The 18,977-nt window shown below is 40.8% G+C and overlaps 1 pseudogene; it reads left to right on the plus strand.

Annotated features, from left to right (window-relative positions):
- Positions 1-216: 216 nt before the first annotated feature.
- Positions 217-17,707, plus strand: LOC105536968 (annotated as a pseudogene).
- Positions 17,708-18,977: the final 1,270 nt, after the last annotated feature.

Genomic DNA, 18,977 nt, shown 5'->3' on the forward strand with positions numbered 1-18,977 from the left:
CTGGGATCCAGGCAGGGTACAGCACATTCAGACTAAAGCTGGATGTGCACCTGTCAGGGATGTTGGGGTGAGGATGCTGGCCTCTGGTAAACGATGGGACCAGTGATCTTTGCTATTCCTTTAACTCTGCAATCCCTTGAATGCAACAGACTCACGCACTTTTGCTCTTCCCTCCTCCCTGGATCCTCATGAGCTCACTATGGACTAAACAGAAACATGCTAGAACTGCTTTACACGACAGCATTTCGTTCCAAATATGGAGACAGCACAATGCTCCAAGAGCTGAACCTGACAGAGATGTCTCTGAGAACAACCTCCCTACACCAGCAAAGCCATCCTGAAACCTACAACTTCACAGCCATGCGTCTGTTTTCAAAGGTGATGCGACAGGCCATGGGGAGGCAGGAGCCCCAAGAGTGCTGCTGAGGCTCTCAAGGAGCAAGGAGGGGACAGTCCCAGTCATCAATGGAGCCTTGTGGCCTCAGTGGAAAGGGAGGAACGCCCTGTCTCAGGCATGCAACCTCCAGAGTGCAGAAGACAGCCACACTTTGCCATTATGAAACCCCAAACACTCTGGGTGTGGTGAGACTTTTAAAAGCCTATTCTGCTGTCACTGAGGAGCCTTGGAAATGTGGAGAGCATACCACCCAAGGCCATTAAATGCCCAGACAGCTCCGGACAGAGACAAGAACAAGGATCCAATGAGCTTGAGGCAGAGTGTCTCAAAGAAATAAACATGCGGTGAAGGTATTTCCATAGCCAGTAAATACTGTCTTTCAGGGGGTTCAGAAGGAGACCAAACAGCCTCCCCCCAACATCCACCAATAAAAGAGTGACACTGTGTATCTAAGCAGTGAGCGGCCAGGCACAGAAGCCAGATTTCCCAACCACCCTTTAATTTATAGGCCATAAATGATGGAGCCCATGATCTATTGCCCCTGACTCAGGGGGGATTTATTCTGACTAAGAGCACACACAGAGCCCACTGATATAACTAATGGCCTTGGGTGGAAAAAGGTCGGGCTCTCACTAAATGCTAAGTAAAGATGTTTGGAGCAGACAGTTATAATACTAAGGGATGATTCCAAACATCACAGGAAGCAGCAAACACTACCCATCTCAGCTGAGGTCAAGCTGCAGGGGAGAAAAACCCAGGATGCTGCAGACAGGGAGTGACAGCCTGAAGCAATTGGCAACAGAGCTTCATTTCTCACAACCTTTCCATTTTACATCTTTTCAAGTGTGCCGCTTACCCGAGCTTTCACCCATCAAAGCCCACTCTCAGGTAAAGGTTGCATCCACTCCTTCACACTGAGTTGCCAGGGCTGGGAGAGCCTAAACCTCGTCTATCCCATGATTATTGCAGCTCCAGAGATAGTTCAGTGCCCACCACAGAATGCGGGCTTAGTAAATCTTTATTCAATGAATAAAAAGACAGAAATAGTCTGTTTTTATTTATTAATTCATTCATTCCTCCATCCATCCATTCATCCAACCAGTGTTTCTTAAAGGGAACTTGTTACAAAGAGAGCTTCCTTCATGACCAATGCCTGGGAGGCAAAAGAGACTTTAATAATGTTTTATTTTCACGGTGTATCTTATTGTTGTCATCTATCTATAGCAAGTGATACTGATTTTCCATTTATGGTAGTGATTTCAATTTTCATTTTGTCTAAATTTCTTCCTCCAAAATAAGAAGTCAATTTAAATTAAAAAATCTTCAGTAAATAAACACACAGATTTTATAATTATATGACCAAAATCTTCTGAAATAAAGACATTCTCAGATGAAAGATGGCTGAGAGGATTTGTCATCAGCAGATCTGCTTGAAAAAAAGGAAGTTCTTCAGGCTGAAGAGGAATTATATCAAAAGGAAGAAAACTTCAGAATTAAAAGAAGAGTGGCATAAATGTAAATAACTCGATAAATAGATTATTTTTCTTCTCTTAAATTCTTAAAAATATGTACAACTATTGAAAGCAAAAATTCTAACATTGTCTGGGAGGTCTCCAATGTAATAGACATAATATACATGTCAATTATAACACCAAGGATAAGGAGAAAATGACCTGGATGATGGTAAGGCATCTATGCTTTACCTGAAGTGTTAAAATATTACCTCTAAGTAGAATGTGAACATTTAGGTATGTATATTGTAATTCTCAGAGAAACCACTAAATTAATATAAATATTATGACACAGGGTCATAAACAGTGTCTCTTCCCCAAACTAGATGTGAAAGCCTTATGATTTTCTGGGCAGTAGATAGAATACTCAGAGGGTCTTCTTAACTCAGTAGTGGAAAATAATCAGTCCTAGACTAAACACTGTTCTGACCCAGCCTATAAAAAAGACATAAAAGCAATACTTCAAAAAATCTGTTTCCAAGTAACTTAACTGTGTCCCAGAACAGGACTCTATAATATAGGAACACAAAAATATCCAGCATCAAACAGGGTAATTAGAGTCCCTAAAGGAGGTGATAGGAGACAGAAAAAAAATTAGGGGAAATATTTCTCTAAAATGTCCAAATTTGATGAAATCTGTAAACCCACAGAATAAGAATCTCAAAATCCTGAGTACAAGTATTGAAAGAAAAACTATCAACCTAGAATTCTACGCCCAGCTTAAATGAGTTTCAAAATCAAACTAAAATAAAGTCAAAACAAAAAACTTTTACAGATATATGAAAACTAAACAAATGTATTCACCAGCAAAGCTGCATTACGAGAAATACAAAAAGACATCATCATTTAGGCAGAAGGAATAAGATATCAGATGGAAATGTGGCTCTACACAATTGAATTAATAGCCCTGGAAGTGGCAACTGCATGAGTAAACATATAAGATTTTTTATGATTTAAATGTCTTTAGGCAAACTAATCTGTTTAAGCAAAAATAATAACAATGTAGTACAGATTTTATAGCACAGGTACAAGTAGAATATATGTCAAAAATATCATAAGGTTGTAAGGAGAAAAATAGATTATGCTATTGTAAGTTTTTTATACTGTACATGAAGTAGTATAATATTACTTGAACCTAAAGCAACTTATAAAATAACAATACAGAGTTACAGCAAATAAGCCAACGAAAAAGATAAAAAGGAATTTAAAAAAATATATATGCATTCCAAAAGTAGGCAAGAAAAGGGAAACAACATATGGGCAACTTTTTTAAAAAGTGGCAAGATGATAGACTTAAACATGCCATATCAAGAATCCCATTAAATGTAAGTGGTCTAAATATCCCAATTAAAAGGCAGAGATTTTCAGAATGTGGGAAAAAGCAAGACACAAGTATATGCTTTCTACAAGAAATGTACTTTAAATATGAAGAGACAGATTAAAAACAAAAAGGTAAGAAAAGATATAATGTATTAATACCAATCAAAAGACAGATGCATTTGGTATTTCATTCTCTTTGTAGCAATTGTGAATGGGAGATCACGCATGATTTGGCTCTCTGTTTGTTAGTTATTGGTGTATAGGAATGCTTGTGATTTTTGCACATTGATTTTGTATCCTGACACTTTGCTGAAGTTGCTTATCAACTTAAGGAGATTTTGGGCAAGATAATGGGGTTTTCTAAATATACAGTCATGTCATCTGCAAACAGAGACAACTTGACTTCCTCTCTTCCTATTCGAATACCCTTTATTTCTTTCTCTTGCCTGATTGCCCTGGCCAGAACTTCCAACACTATGCTGAATAGGAGTGGTGAGAGAGGGCATCCCTGTCTTGTGCCAGTATTCAAGGGAATGCTTCCAGCTTTTGCCTATTCGGTTTGAGATTGGCTGTGGGTTTGTCATAAACAGCTCTTACTATTTTGAGATGCATTCCATCAATACCAAATTTATTGAGTTTTTAGCATAAAGAGGTGTTGAATTTCATTGAAGGCATTTCTGCATCTGTTGACATAATCATGTGGTTTTTGTCATTGGTTCTGTTTATGCGATGGATTATATTTATTGATTTGCATATGTTGAACCAGCCTTGCATCCCAGGGATGAAGCCGACTTGATCGTGGTGGATAAGCTCTTTGATGTGCTGCTAGATGTGGTTTGCCAGTATTTTATTAAGGATTTTTGCATTGATGTTCATCAGGGATATTGGCCTGAAATTTTTTGTTGTTGTTGTGTCTCTGACAGGTTTTGGTATCAGAATAATGCAGGCCTCATAAAATGAGTTAGGGAGGAACCCTCTTTTTCTATTCTTTGGAATAGTTTCAGAAGGAATGGCACCAGCTTATCTTTTACATCTCGTAGAAATTGGCTGTGAATCCTTCTGGTCCTGGGCTTTTTTTTGTTGTTGTTGTTGTTGGTAGGCTATTAATTACTGCCTCAATTTCAGAACTTGTTATTGGTCTATTCAGGGATCGGACTTCTTCCTCGTTTAGTCTTGGGAGGGTATATGTGTCCAGGTATTTATTCATTTCTTCTAGATTTTCTAGTTTATTTGCGCAGAGGTGTTCCTAGTATTTTCTGATGGTCATTTGTATTTCTGTGGGATCAGTGGTGATATGAAGGACCTCTTCCAGGAGAACTACACACCACTGCTCAAGGAAATAACGCAGTACACAAACAAATGGAAAAACATTCCATGCTCATGATAGGAAGAATTAATACTGTGAAAATGGCCATACTGCCCAAAGTAATTTAGAGATTCAATGCTATCCCCATCAAGCTACCATTGACTTTCCTCACAGAATTAGAAAAAAACTACTTTAAATTTCCTATGGAACCAAAAAAGAGCCCATATAGACAAGACAATCCTAAGAAAAAAAAAAAAAGAAAAAGCTGGAGGCATCACGCTACCTGACTTCAAACTATACTACAAGGCTACAGTAACCCAAACAGTATAGTACTGGTACCAAAATATACAGAGAGAGAGACCAGTGGAACAGAAGAGAGGCCTCAGAAATAACAGCACACATCTGCAACAATCTGATCATTGACACACCTGACAAAAACAAGCAATAGGGAAAGAATTCCCTATTTAATAAACGGTGTTGGGAAAACTGGCTAGCCATATGCAGAAAACTGAAACTGGACTCCTTCCTTACACCTTATACAAAAATTCACTCAAGATGGATTAAAGACTTAAATGTTAGACCTAAAACCATAAAAATCCTAGAAGAAAACAGTCAGTACTATTCAGGACATATGCGTGGGCAAAGACTTCACAACTAAAACACCAAAAGCAATGGCAAAAAGCAGCCAAAATTGACAAGTAGGATCTAATTAAACTAAAGAGTTTATGCACAGCAAAAGAAACTATCAGTATAGTAAACAGGCAACCTACCAAATGGGAGAAAAATTTTGCAATCTATCCATCTGACAAAGAGCTAATATACAGAATCTACAAGGAATTTAAACAAATTTACCAAAAAAAATCAAATAACCACATCAAAAAGTGGGCAAAGGATATGAACAGACACTTCTCAAAATAAGACATTTATGTGGCCAACAAACATATGAAAAAAAGCTCATCATCTCATCACTGGTCATTAGAGAAATACAAATCAAAACCACAATTAGATACTACCATCTCATACCAGGTAGAATGGTGATTATTAAAAAGTGAGGAAACAACAGATGCCGGACAGGATGTGGAGAAATAGTAATGCTTTTACACTGTTGGTGGGAGTGAAATTAGTTCAACCATTGTATTGTAGAAGACAGTGTGGAGATTCCTCAAGGATCTAGAACCAGAAATACCATTTGACCCAGCAATCCCATTACTAGGTATATGCCCAAAGGATTATAAATCATTCTACTATAAAGACACATGCACACCTATATTTATTGCAGCGCTATTCACAATAGCAAAGACTTGGAACCAACCCAAATGCCCATCAACGATAGACTGGATAAAGAAAATGTGGCACTTATATACCATGGAATAATATGCAGCCATAAAAAAGGATAAGTTCATGTCCTTTGCAGGGATATGAATGAAGCTAGAAACCATCACTCTCAGCAAACTAACACAGGAACAGAAAACAAAACACCACTTGTTCTCACTCATAAATGGGAGCTGAACAATGAGAACTCATGGACACAGGGACGGGAACCTCACACACCAGGGCCTGTCGGGAGGTGGGGGGCGAGGGGAGGGATAGCATTAGTAGAAATACCTAATGTAGATGACAGGTTGATGGGTGCAGCAAACCACCGTGGCACATGTATACCTATGTAACAAACCTGCATGTTCTGCATATGTATCCCAGAGCTTAAAGTATAATTTTTTTAAAAAAACTTTAAAAAGAAAGATGCATTTGGCTATATTAAATTCAAACAAAATAGACTTCAGAAGACATAATATTACCACAGATAATAATGTTCATTTCATAATAAGAGACAAATTCAAGAAAACATAACAATTTTGAATGTTTATACACTTAATAATAGAATTTCAAAATACATGAAGTAAAAGCTGATAAAACCAAAAAGAGATGTGAAAAATTGACAATTATGGTCTAAGATTTCAATATCACTAACTCAGTAATTAATCAAACAAATTGACAGAAGATTGGTAAGGAAACTGAAGACTTGATCAATACTGTCAACTAACTTGACCAAATTAACATTTATAGAATCCACCACTCTGTATAAGCATAATACACATTTTTTTCCAAGAGTACATGGAATACTTACCAAGGTAGATTATATTTTGGTCCATAAAATAACTCAATACATTTTTAAAAGATTCAAGTGGCCAGGCACGGTGGCTCACACCTGTAATCCCAAAACTTTGGGAGGCTGAGGCAGGCAGACCACTTGAGGCCAGGAATTTGAGACAAGCCTGGCCAACATGGTGAAACCCTGTCTCTACTAAAAATACAAAGATTAGCTGGATGTGGTGGTGTGCATCTGTAATCCCATCTACTCAGGAGGCTGAGGCACAAGAATCGCTTGAAATCAGGAGGCAGAGGTTGCAGTGAGCCAATATCACTTCACTTCACTCCACCCTGGGCAACACAGCAAGACTCCATCTCTAAATAAATAAATAAATAAATAAATAAATAAATAAATAAATATCAGCCAGGCGCGGTGGCTCACGCCTGTAATCCCAGCACTTTGGGAGGCCAAGGCGGGCAAATCATGAAGTCAGGAGATCTAGACCATCCTGGCTAACACAGTGAAACCCCGTCTCTACTAAAAATACAAAAAATTAGCCGGGCGTGGTGACTGGCGCCTGTAGTCCCAGCTACTCGGGAGGCTGAGGCAGGAGAATGGTGTGAACCCGGAAGGTGGAGCTTGCAGTGAGCCGAGATCACTCCACTGCAGTCCGGCCTGGGCGACAGAGGGAGACTCTATCTCAAAAATATAAATAAATAAATAAATATCCAAGTCACATAACTACTCCAATAACAAGTATTCTCATCCATAAATGGGAACAATATCTACCCTTTAGGAGTCCCTATGAAAAAATAGAAACAATATGTAAAAGAATACGAACAGAAAAGACACTCAGTCATGTAACTATTATAATGTGCTCAAAAGAACCAAGCTAGAAAGTAGACAGGATCCAGAGTGGAAGCCCTAGTCTGCCAAATATCAAAGCCAATACTTCCCAATATACAAATCAGATATCCTCACAGTGTTTTGGTGAGAACAGATAGAATAGTGCTTGTGATCATCCTTTGTAGGCTAAAGACCACAAATTCACGTGTAGCAAATAATTACTATTATTATCAACATTCAAGATTATGAATTTGAGTATTTACAATACTGGTATCAGGACATATCAGAAAAATTCTTTTTTTGTCTGAATTCTCATTTAATAGAGTACATTTTAAAAGCCAATGACTTGATTGTCTCCTAAGTACTGTAATAAATATACACACATTCACACCCACATAAATATAACATGTAAGAATAATTCCACAGACATAAAATATTAATGTTATTCTATCTGTATATATACACATGCTTTATTACATATTACATGTTAATGCACATTTGTACATATACTATCTACATTTGCAATAATGTCACCTTAAACGCACACAAATATATAGTCAGTAACCGATTTGCAATAGTAATGTCAGCTTATGCTTACATGTTAATTTATAGTTTCCAAAGCAATTTCATATACATCATCTCATTGGTGTTTTCAATTGTCCTACTGTAGGTAGGCTAAAAATCATCACAGCAAAGCATAGTGGGAAAAGCATGCCTTCTAGAATCAGGAAGATTTGGTTTCAAATTCTAGCCAAGTCTGTTGCAGAAGCAGACTCAGAGATACAGTGAAAATAAAATGGGATAAGTGCAGCGGGAAACTGAAATAGACACTGGGAAGCCCAACCTCAGGTGCACAAGATGGACAGGCAGAGAAGATAGGCTAGAAGAAGTTCTATCTGAACTCTCTTAAAGAAGTGACTGACATAAGAGTAGTGGATCCCAGGGGATCAAGGTCCCACAGGCAGAGGCACTGGGACAAGAAACCATTTTTGTTGGTTTCACATTTTCTTCTTGAATCCTAAACCTGGGTCTTCCGATGGCCCATTCTTCTTCCGTATTCATCATGTTCTCCCTTCATGATTTAACTGGCACATCATTTTTAATTATTGCCTCCCACTGTAGAAATGGTCTCTCTGCATTGACTCAGTCCCAAATTTTCAACTACTAGGTTAGATGGCCAGCTATCAGTAGCAACTCAACATGTCTACAGTAGATTTCACTCCCACCCCTTCGCCTTACTCCAAATCATTTTCCTGACTTCTTTGTTTCTATTAAGAACAGACAGCACCATCTTCTTAATCATCTGGCTAAAGCTGGCAAATCCTACTGCCTTACTCTTCTCTCCTTCATCTACCACATCTTTTTGTAATCCTTCCCAAAGGCATCCCCAATTTTAATTGCTTTACAACTGTTAGTGTTAAAGCCTTGATACTGCTCAATATTCTAGTGTATTAGCCAAGGATCTTCTTGTGGAAATGGTAGAAATTCCAACTCAAATCACCTCTAATAAAGATAATAATATGTGGGAAAATGTAACTGAAAATTAGACTTCAGACAGGACTGGATCCAGGTCCTCATTATTACCAAATATCACTCTCCATATCACTGCTCTAGCTCTGTCTGACTTGACAGCAATCTCAATCAGTTTTTCTTATGTAATAGCAAACAGAGCTTTGGGTTTGCATCCTACCAACTGGCAACCCCATTGGTAAAAGGAGGCCTCACTCATGGTTCCAGTAAACATTCTAGGAATGATTGTTGTGGTTTCGGAACAATTGTTGTGGTTTTGGAACAATGTGCTGTATGTTTTCTCCTCGGCCAGAGCTAGTTCACTAACCCCACCCCCAGAGTGGGGGTTAGGTTAGCCCCACCCAAATCACAATGACTAAGAGTGGAAAAGATGGTCCCCCAAAGCAGAATTGAAGAACTAAACTGAGAAAGGAGAGCTAGTTGGCCAAAAAAAAAAAAAATAAAAACATATAAAATATCCTTCCAGTATGCTTCTTAATTAATTTCGATTAATTCAAAATTAATTCCGATTTCATTCCACTTTACATCACTCTATTCCCTGTTTGCAAATTAATCTTAAAGATACATTTGATTATTTCTTCCCACTGTTCATGAGTCTTCAATGACACCTCACTAGAAGCCCTACAGTGCTCTAGGGAATAGCAATTTGCAAGCATGTGTGAAAAAATTTCAGAGCTCTCCTTGAATGAGAGGGAGAGATTTTGAAAGACGTGAAGCTTTAACGAATAATCAATGTGGGTGAGTGAAGGTGTTACAGTTTTATTTCTAGTAGCCCAGTTGGACACCTTGGGTTGGTGTAGCTTATAAACAAGTCTGTTACATAAGAATTCACCTGTCATGGATGGGATTCACAGAAAAGCATCCAGAAAGGCAGAATTTGGCAGCTCTGAGTTTCCTGTGTAGCTGTCAAAATCCTTATTTCACCTGCTGGAGTCCTTTGGCCCTTCTACTGCCCCAGGAGAGGTATGTGAGTTTTTCGCTCTTTCTCATATGTCATGAGCCCCACTAGAATGTAACACTATGAGGACAGCGAATGTGTCTATTTTATTGATGTCTATATTCCAATGCCTAACAGAGCGCCTGGAAAATGGTACCTTTAATATTTGTTGAATAAATGAATGAATGAATGGCAAATGCCAAACAATATCTTTCTCACTTCAACAGCACTTAACCCAGGGTCCAAGACCACATATAGCATAGTCTTGCATACAGATGGATTTAACTTTTTTCAAAACCCATTTTTAAAAAGGATTCTAGTCATATGTTTTTGTTTGGGGCCAGTGCAAATTTTGAGAAGTAAGTTGATTTGAATGATCTATGTGCCAGAGTTCTAAAATTGAAAGCTGCTAATCACAAAACTGTAGAATGTTCACAAACAAGAGGGACATACTCATCACATTCTATTTTTCTGCGTCATTCCCATTTCAGTGTAAGCATCGCTGAAAGCAAACACCAAGAACATTTTCAAACAAATGTTATCTATTCTTAGATGTGAATCATGCTGCTGTTAGCCAACCATGCATAAAACTACCATCGTGCATGTACATCCTTCCTCTCAACCTAGAAAAATTCTACACCCCCCCCCCAAGGTCTTCCGACCTTGACACTCATCCTCTGCACTGCTAGGTGGCCATACAGGCTCAGCATCTAGCAGTTTTCTTCTTTTCTTTTCTTTTTTTTTTTTTTTTTTTTTTGAGATGGAGTCTCTCTCTGTCACCCAAGCTGGAGTGCAGTGGCGCAATCTTGGTTCACTGCAACCTCCGCTTCCTGGGTTCAAGTAATTGTCCTGCCTCAGCGTCCTGAGTAGCTGGGATTACAGGCACGCACCACCACGCCCGGCTATTTCTTTTTTTTTTTTCCCTGTATTTTTAGTAGACACAGGGTTTCACCATCCTGTCAAGCTGGTCTCGAACTCCTGATCTCGTGATCCGCCCGCCTGGGCCTCCCAAAACGCTGGGATTACAGGCATGAGCCACCACACTCGGCTGCATCTAGCAGTTTTTCTACTGCTTGGGAAACCCAGTGAATTTTAATGCTATTGAGCAACTCTGCTCAAACACTTCTGGTGTGAACTGAGCAAAGCCCTGGTTGCTAGGCAGCCATTCCAAAAGCACAATGATTTCCAAAATAAAAAGAGACCCAGAGCACACTTGAATCAAATACAATTGCACTGTTTATGTGCAACTGGTTGGATTGCACCCCTACCTTGGTTAGATGGTTTATTTCTCTATGAATGACTCTAGAAAATACTACTACTCTAGTCCTTCCAATTTTTAACTAAGCTGAAAGTATTTTTACTTTTTCCAAACTCTCAGTGAGGAAAGAATGAGGGATGTTTCAATGCTGGAACTTCTAGCAAATAGTCGGTGTTCAATAAATACTTGTTGAATTAACTAATTAATGAATATGTGGGTACAAAAGCTTGCTTTAGCATCCTGAGGCAATCATGGCCTCTGGGGAAAGGTAGGCTTGCTGTATCCTGAGTCAATCACTCACTCTGAAGAAAGCCAACCTCCATGTTGTGAGGGTACTCAAGCCATCTATGGAGAGGCCACATGGTTAGGAACTAAGGCCTCCTGCTTACAGCCATGTGAGACAGCCATCTTCAAAACAGGTTCTCCAGCCTCACTTAAGCTTTCAGCTGACTCCAGCCTTTGCCAACATCCAACTGCAGTAAGACCCTAAGTCAGAACCAGCCAGGTAGGCCATTCCCAAATTCTTAACCAGCAGAAAGAGGAAAATACAAGTTAAATGTGTATTATTTTAAGCCATTATGTTTTGGGGGTGATTTGTTATGCAATAGATAATACAATCTATTTATTTATCAATAGATTGTATTGATAACACAATAAATAATACAATAACAATTCGTTATGCAATAGATCATACAATCTTCTTTCACCTTGTGTGAGATGACAGCTTATTAAAATACAAACTCCTGGAGGGCGGGTTTTCTGTCTTATTCACTCCTGTATTCCTGGTACCTTGTATGCATCCAACAAACAATGAGTAACAGCTCACTTAATGACAAGCTGGTTTCTGATTTTTTTTTTTTTTAATTGAGACGGACTCTCGCTGTGTTGCCCAGGCTGGACTGCAGTGGCATGATCTCGGCTCACTGCAAGCTCCGCCCCCCGGGTTCACGCCGTTCTCCTGCCTCAGCCTCCCAAGTAGCTGGGACTACAGGTGCCCGCCACCAGGCCCGGGTAATTTTTTGTATTTTTAGTAGAGACGGGATTTCACCGTGTTAGTCAGGATGGTCTTGATTTCATGACCTCGTGATCCGCCCACCTCAGCCTCCCAAAGTGCTGGGATTACAGGCGTGAGCCACTGCACCCAGCCGGTTCCTGATTTTTTATAGAAATCTATATATGTTCACGCACAGAAACAGAAGTATAATTCTTCAATAAAATGATACTTTTAGCAAAAAAGCATTAGACAGCATAATTATCCAAAAAGGAACTATTGGAAATTATGGAAAAAAATGTTATTAGAATTCACATAATCCTCCTCCGTTACTGGGGTGGGAGGGAGCCACATGTAGAAGGAATGCAGGGCCTCGAAGTATTCAAAGAAAGAACAATTGACAAAGGGCATAGTTTGAGACGCCCAGCTTCTCCTGAGAAGAAAAAGGCATTGCAAGGTGGCACAGGGTACCAAGATCTCAAGCTCTACTTGGAGTTTTTCTTGAAGTGTTCCTGAAGCAATATCATAAAAGGAATTTGAGAATGCAAGGCCAGTTGAACAAGTTAACCCTTCAGCCCCTTTCTAACTTGAGCTGTTGTGATTGCTCCTGTCCTCGGCTAGCCTGAGAAAGCTCAAGAGGAAGACCTTGGGGCCACCATTTTCCACGTTCATGTTCACACACACCCTCTCTCCATCAAGCATCTTATTAGACTATCTGTTTGAGCACAGGCTAAATAAGTGTCCTCAAATAAGAGATGGTGAATAATGGCAGCAAGTCCCTGTCTTGTTCCCTGATAATAAAGCCAGTAGAGATTAAAGGGAAGATTTGCCCTCCCTCGAACCTCAGGTAATGAGATGACTACCTGTATTCAAATCAAAGACATACTCATGCATTCCTTTCTTTCTAATGGCTCAGTTTCCAGAGTTGATATTGTGTACTCTGCTGCATGCTGTGAGGTATGTAAGAAAAGTGGCATGTGGCCTAGCATCTCAGTTACTTATCACCCCCCTCCAGAGCCAGGGGGCAGTTTCAAATGTGTTCAATTGCCCAAGACCTAAAAATTAAAAATAGTAATTTAAATGTCCCAGATCAGAGAATCATATTTTCTTCTCTTCTTTCCATTTGTTGCTTTTGAGTCTTGCCACGACCACAATATCAGGTACACAGCAGGCCTCTAAAACTCAATATTGCTCTTGCTGTTAGTTCCATTCATTCAAGAAAAGCTTGTTGAGCATCAACTATGTGCTAGCGCTATACTAGGTTCTTCATATACACTATTTAATTTATGTCAATAGCAATCCAATGCAATGAGAAAAATGAAGCTCAAAGATTTTGAATTATTTACTGGAGGTTGCAGAGTTAGGGATCGGCCCAACTCCAAACCCAGGTTTTTTTGGTTAGCCCTGCCACCCTAATCAAAACAGTCTTTTAAATGAAGGCGACCTTTGTATCCACCAAGATAATGACGCCCAAGATTCTCACCACCCCTGCTTTCTTATGTGTTAATCGAGATTCCAATGCTTTGAAAGAGTGTAATTGCCTGGCTGAATTTATTTAGAGATAATATTTCTCTGCTTCTGGAAAAATATTTGAAACTCCCAACCCAGGTCTTTGCTCAGCATGAGACAATCAGATTTATCACAGAATCCATAATGATCCTTGCATAAGCAGCTGACATTTTACCAAGGCATGGCTTTTCTGAAGTATGGGAAATTGTTCTAAGTTCCCCATCATTCTGGTCTTACCTCCCAGAGATTTTTAAGGGAGACATTTAATACAATCAACATAGTGTTTTAAGGAGGTTCTATTCTGAGGATATTAATATAAAAGGAGACCAGTGTTAGGCCCCCTGTTGATGCCCCCACTTCTCCCAGCCCACGCCATGTTAACCCAGCAAGGAGAAAGATATGGAAGAGGGGATGCAGAAGGGCGGGGCTGAGAGAGAGGAGATGGCCTTGAATTCAGTAGGTCCCAAAGCATATAAAGGAGAGTGGCAGGCAGCACCAAGCATCCTGCTGTTTGACAATGCTGCCACCTTCTGGCATATATTGGAAATTTACTAGAAGATATTACTAGTCACTGTCATTTTACAGATAACCCACAAAGATGTGATCTGATATACGAATAAAGTTTTTTTAAATTACCTCCAAGGTGTTCTTGGCATCTATTTAAACTGGAATTAAATACACTTACTTTCCAAGCTCCTGTCTTTTAAAGTATTCCATACTATGCCTGGACAATTAGAGAAACTTCCTTGATGTTGTACTTACCTCCATGCAGGCTCCCTTCCAATCCAGTCCCTCCTCCCATCTACCCCCTACCTCTAGCAGCCAGAGTCTCCATGACTTAATTTCACTTGGAATAAATTCAAATGTGTTTCTCTGGCCCAGGAAGGATCCCAAACTGGTAGCCTGCAAGCCCAATTACAGCAGCTCAGCTTTTATATATATATTCAGAATAGTGTTTTAAATGGCTGTAGTGGGATACCCCCATGTATCAGTCTTCCAACAACTTCCCACCCACACCCAATACACAAATACATACACACACACACACACACACACACACACACACACACACACACCTATTCACATACTTATTTACTCACGTGGCCCCTGAAGTCAAGAAAGTTTACTTGGAAGTTTACATTCATCCAGATCCTCAGAATGTGACCTTATTTGGAAATACAGCCCTTGCAGATGTATTTAGCTAAAAAGAGGTCATACTGGATTAGAGTGAGCCCTAAATCCATGACTTACAATGGACATATAAGGACATATGACTTACGTCCTTGTAAGAAAAGACAATCTTTTTCTCAAGATGGTGGATTAAAGGCTTTTAGTGTGTGCTCAGCCACTTGGAAACAGCAAGGCAGTGCATAAGGATCAACTCTGTGAGCTTAATTCAAGAAGGAAAATGGGAACCCACCAGAATTGCGAAGGACATTCCAAATCCCGGGGAGGAGAACACCGGCCAACAACCCCCATGACAGAGTACGGCTGATCAAAGTGAGCGAAGCCTCAGTACGTGAGAGAGGCAGAGAACCCTGCTCTGTAAGTCACCTTTCCGTGGGGATCTGAGAAAGACAGGCCGAGGGAGAGCACTTTGTTTCTCTCAAGCCGTGGAACTAACTTGGGGAGAGGTTTGAAGCCACCGTGAAGGAATGTGAATGGGAAAAGTCACAGACATATTCCCAGACTCAGGACTGAGATCAGGATGCCATTTTTAATCTAGGTGCATGCAAAGTCACCCATCCTTTGCTGACCAGTAGCATGACTGCACAGGCATTTTAGTCTTGGGTAAGAGATTGGAGCACCTGCTCTGGAGTGGGGTAGGAGCCTCCGCAGTCAGAACTGTGGAAAGTGCCTCAGCAGTAGGTGCTAGAATTGTGTTCTCCCCCATCACAGGTCTGGGGCAGGAGGAAAGCTGCTACAGCTGCAGTTTTATGTGGGCAGCAAGACTTCAGCCAGGGCCATCTTGGCAACCTGGACCCGCCTGCATGTGCCATTGCTGGGTGCCCAGACTGCTCCTCTGAGATCGTGGTGTAGCAGGGCCCTCTCCACTTCACCCCAGACAGAAGTCCAGGCATTCAGAGCACACTCCGCCTGGACCAGCAGCCTAAGCTGCCCCATCCCTCCTGGACATAGACTATGGTGCAACGGGGTCCTCACTGCTCTACGCCCAGGCAGATCTCCAGGCATTCAGAGTACGTGCTTACCCAGATCAGCAGCCTGAGTCTCCTCACCCCTCTTGTGCAGAGATCTTGGTGCAGAGGGCCCTCTCTCCTCCACACTCAGGCAGATCTCCAGCCATTTGGAACACCCACTCAACTTGATAAGCACCCTGACCTGCCCCACTGTTTCTGTGCAGAGACCCTGGTGCAGAGGAGTCCTCTCCGCTACACACCCAGGCGGATCTCCAGGTATCTGGAACATCCACTCTCCTGGATTAGAGTTCAGGCTGCCCCCCATCACCATACAGAGAACAGGGGACTGAGGAAGTTTTCCAGCTCCACACCTAGGCACATCTCTGGGTGCTTGGTGGTCACCCACTGGATTCTCCCTCAGCACAGGTGCTTGTGCCTGCCATCACAGGACCTGTAGGTGTACCCCCAATGAGCACCACCTCCCCCCAGGGGCTGAGCAGGGCGCTCAGACCACTATGCATTCCACGAATCAGTTCATTTTCTAGGGCAACAGAGCTTCTGCCTGTAAACAAGGATCAAGTATATACCCAGCCACACTGGCTGCACCAGCTCTTACCTATAAGCACCATCTACTGGCTTGTAGATCAAACTGCACTGTGTGATATAAAACTTGCTGAGGGCACTGCCTGGTGGCTCTGGCCCCACAGGGGCCGTTGGCCCAGCCCCCCGGGCCCCTGAGCTGCGGTAGCCTGCTGCTGGAGAGGCTGTTCGCCTGGGGCGGGCCCTTGTAGACCTTTCTCAAGCACCAGGCGGGGTCTGAAGCCCATTTGAAGGTCAGGAGGCATGAGTTGTTGGCGGTGGTCAAGCTGCTGAACAAGAAGGAACAGGAGCTGCAGGAGACCGAGCACTTGCTGTATGATGAGGATGAAGATTTAAGGAAACTTGCAGAGAATGAAATAACTCTGCGTTATAAAAAGAAATAACCAGTTGAAGCTTCAGAAGAAACAGATGAAAATGATTTGATCCTGGAAGTAACTGCAGGAGTTGGAGGTCAGGAGGCAATGTTGTTTACTTCAGAGATATTTGATACGTATCAGCCATACGCTGCATTTAAAGGATGGCATTTTGAAACCCTGGAATATTTTCCAAGTGAAATAGGTGGCCTCAGACATGCATCTGCCAGCATTGGGGATTCAGAAGCCTATAGGGACATGAAATTTGAAGGAGGTGTGCGCAGAGTACAAAGAGTGCCAAAGACAGAAAAGCAAGGGCTCATCCATACTAGCACCATGACTGTAAGCAGTATTGCCCCCGCCTACTGAGATTAATCGGGTGATTAATCTGAAAGATTTGAGAATCGACACTAAGCAAGCCAGTGGAGCTTGGGGGGCAGCATGTAAATACCACGGACAGTGCTGTCCGGCTAGTTCATCTTCCAACAGGAAGAAGAAAAGGGATGAGAAGGAAAAGGAGTATTCCTTGAAAATAAGTAAAGAAGATTTTTCTATTAAAACTTTTTAATTCGTGTAACACTATTCAGGTGTTTCTGAATGTCAGCAAGAGAGATCTCAACTGAAAAATGAAGAGCTGACTATGAAAAAGTTACGTGTAAAACTATACAACATGTATCTAGAAAAAGAAATGAATAAAAAACACAGTGCTAGAAAAATTCAGATTGGAAGTAAAGGAAGATCAGAGAAAATAAGAACCTATAATTTTCCACAGAACCAGGTCTCAGATCACAGAATAAGCAAGTCACTGCATGATCTTGAAACTTTTATGCAAGGAGATTATCTACTGGATGAACTTGTTTGGTCATTAAAGGAATATGCTGATTATGAATCTTTAGTAGAAATTATTTCCCAAAAAGTTTAAGTTGATTTTTTATTCATACGCTTTTGTAGCTTAGAAAAATTCTACTGCAGCACATCCACGTAGTGTAAAAATACCATTATTCTCTTAAAAAACATGAGTTAACACAGTTGGAGGTAATATGCATATTCTGAAGTCATAGATAATTTACACAGATCTCTTTCAATGCATTAGTAAAAACCATACAATATACAGATGGTCCTTGATTTACATTGTGGTTAATTCCCAACAAACCTATCATAAGTCAAAAATACCTTTACCATTAGCAACACCGCAGTCTCCTACTTAATGACAGCTTGACTTAACAATTTTCCAACTTTACCGTGGTGTGAAAGAGGTATGATTCGTAAGTCCTAAGGAGCTCCTCAGCTTGAAATGGGTTTACATCCTGATAAACCCATCATAAAGTCAAAAAAAACCTAAAACCATCATAAGCTGGTGGCCGCCTGTTATCATGATATAGTGGTAAGTCTTGGACGCTTCTTTACAATAAGTAGACAAAGGAAAATCATCCTTTGTCCTGTTCTATGTAAATATTTAATGAATGATCCAAAATTCAGTTTAAATCTTTATTATGAAAAACTTTAAACCTAAAGTAGTAGAAATATGACAGTAAATATTATATCCTAATATCCAGTCAGGAGACAGAAACCATACCATTAACTTGGACAGGGATAATTTTAATATAAAAAACTTTTAACTGATCATGGTATTAGCTATTAAGAGGGATAAAAGAGAGCTATAATGTCGCAGGACTGAGAGTACTCAAGGAAGGAACATCCTTGGAAGGGGCTCCCCTTCCCCATGGTGAAGTCAGACCTAATGGAAAGAGTGTGGCTACTCACTGCTCAGTGATAGGGAAGTTCCCTGCCTTGCCCTGGGCCGGAGCTGGTGGGCAGCTGGTGGCTCAGGTTTGGAAGCAAACAACCTCACACCCTCGGGACTGGTAAGCCAGAAGCCTCCTGCTAGGGTGTGAGCAAAACTTGGACAGGAACTCTCAGTAGATGTTTGTGTTTGTCAAGGTTCTCCAGAGAAACTCCCTTAAAAGGATTGGCTTGTGTGATTATTATTAAGTCTAACAAGTCCAAAAGCTGGAGTGTGAGGCAAGAGGCTTGAGACCCACGAAAGCTGATAGTGTAGGTCCAGTCCAAAGGTACCTGTTGGAGGATTGTCTTTTTCTTGGAAGAGGACAGTCTTTTTTTCTCTTCAGGCCTTCACCTGACTGGATCAAGCCCACTAACATCAAGGAGGACACACCAACAAAGCCTTGCTC

This window comes from Mandrillus leucophaeus, unplaced genomic scaffold, assembly GCF_000951045.1.
Source record: "Mandrillus leucophaeus isolate KB7577 unplaced genomic scaffold, Mleu.le_1.0 Scaffold1664, whole genome shotgun sequence".
In the NCBI taxonomy this organism is placed as follows: Eukaryota; Metazoa; Chordata; class Mammalia; order Primates; family Cercopithecidae; genus Mandrillus; species Mandrillus leucophaeus.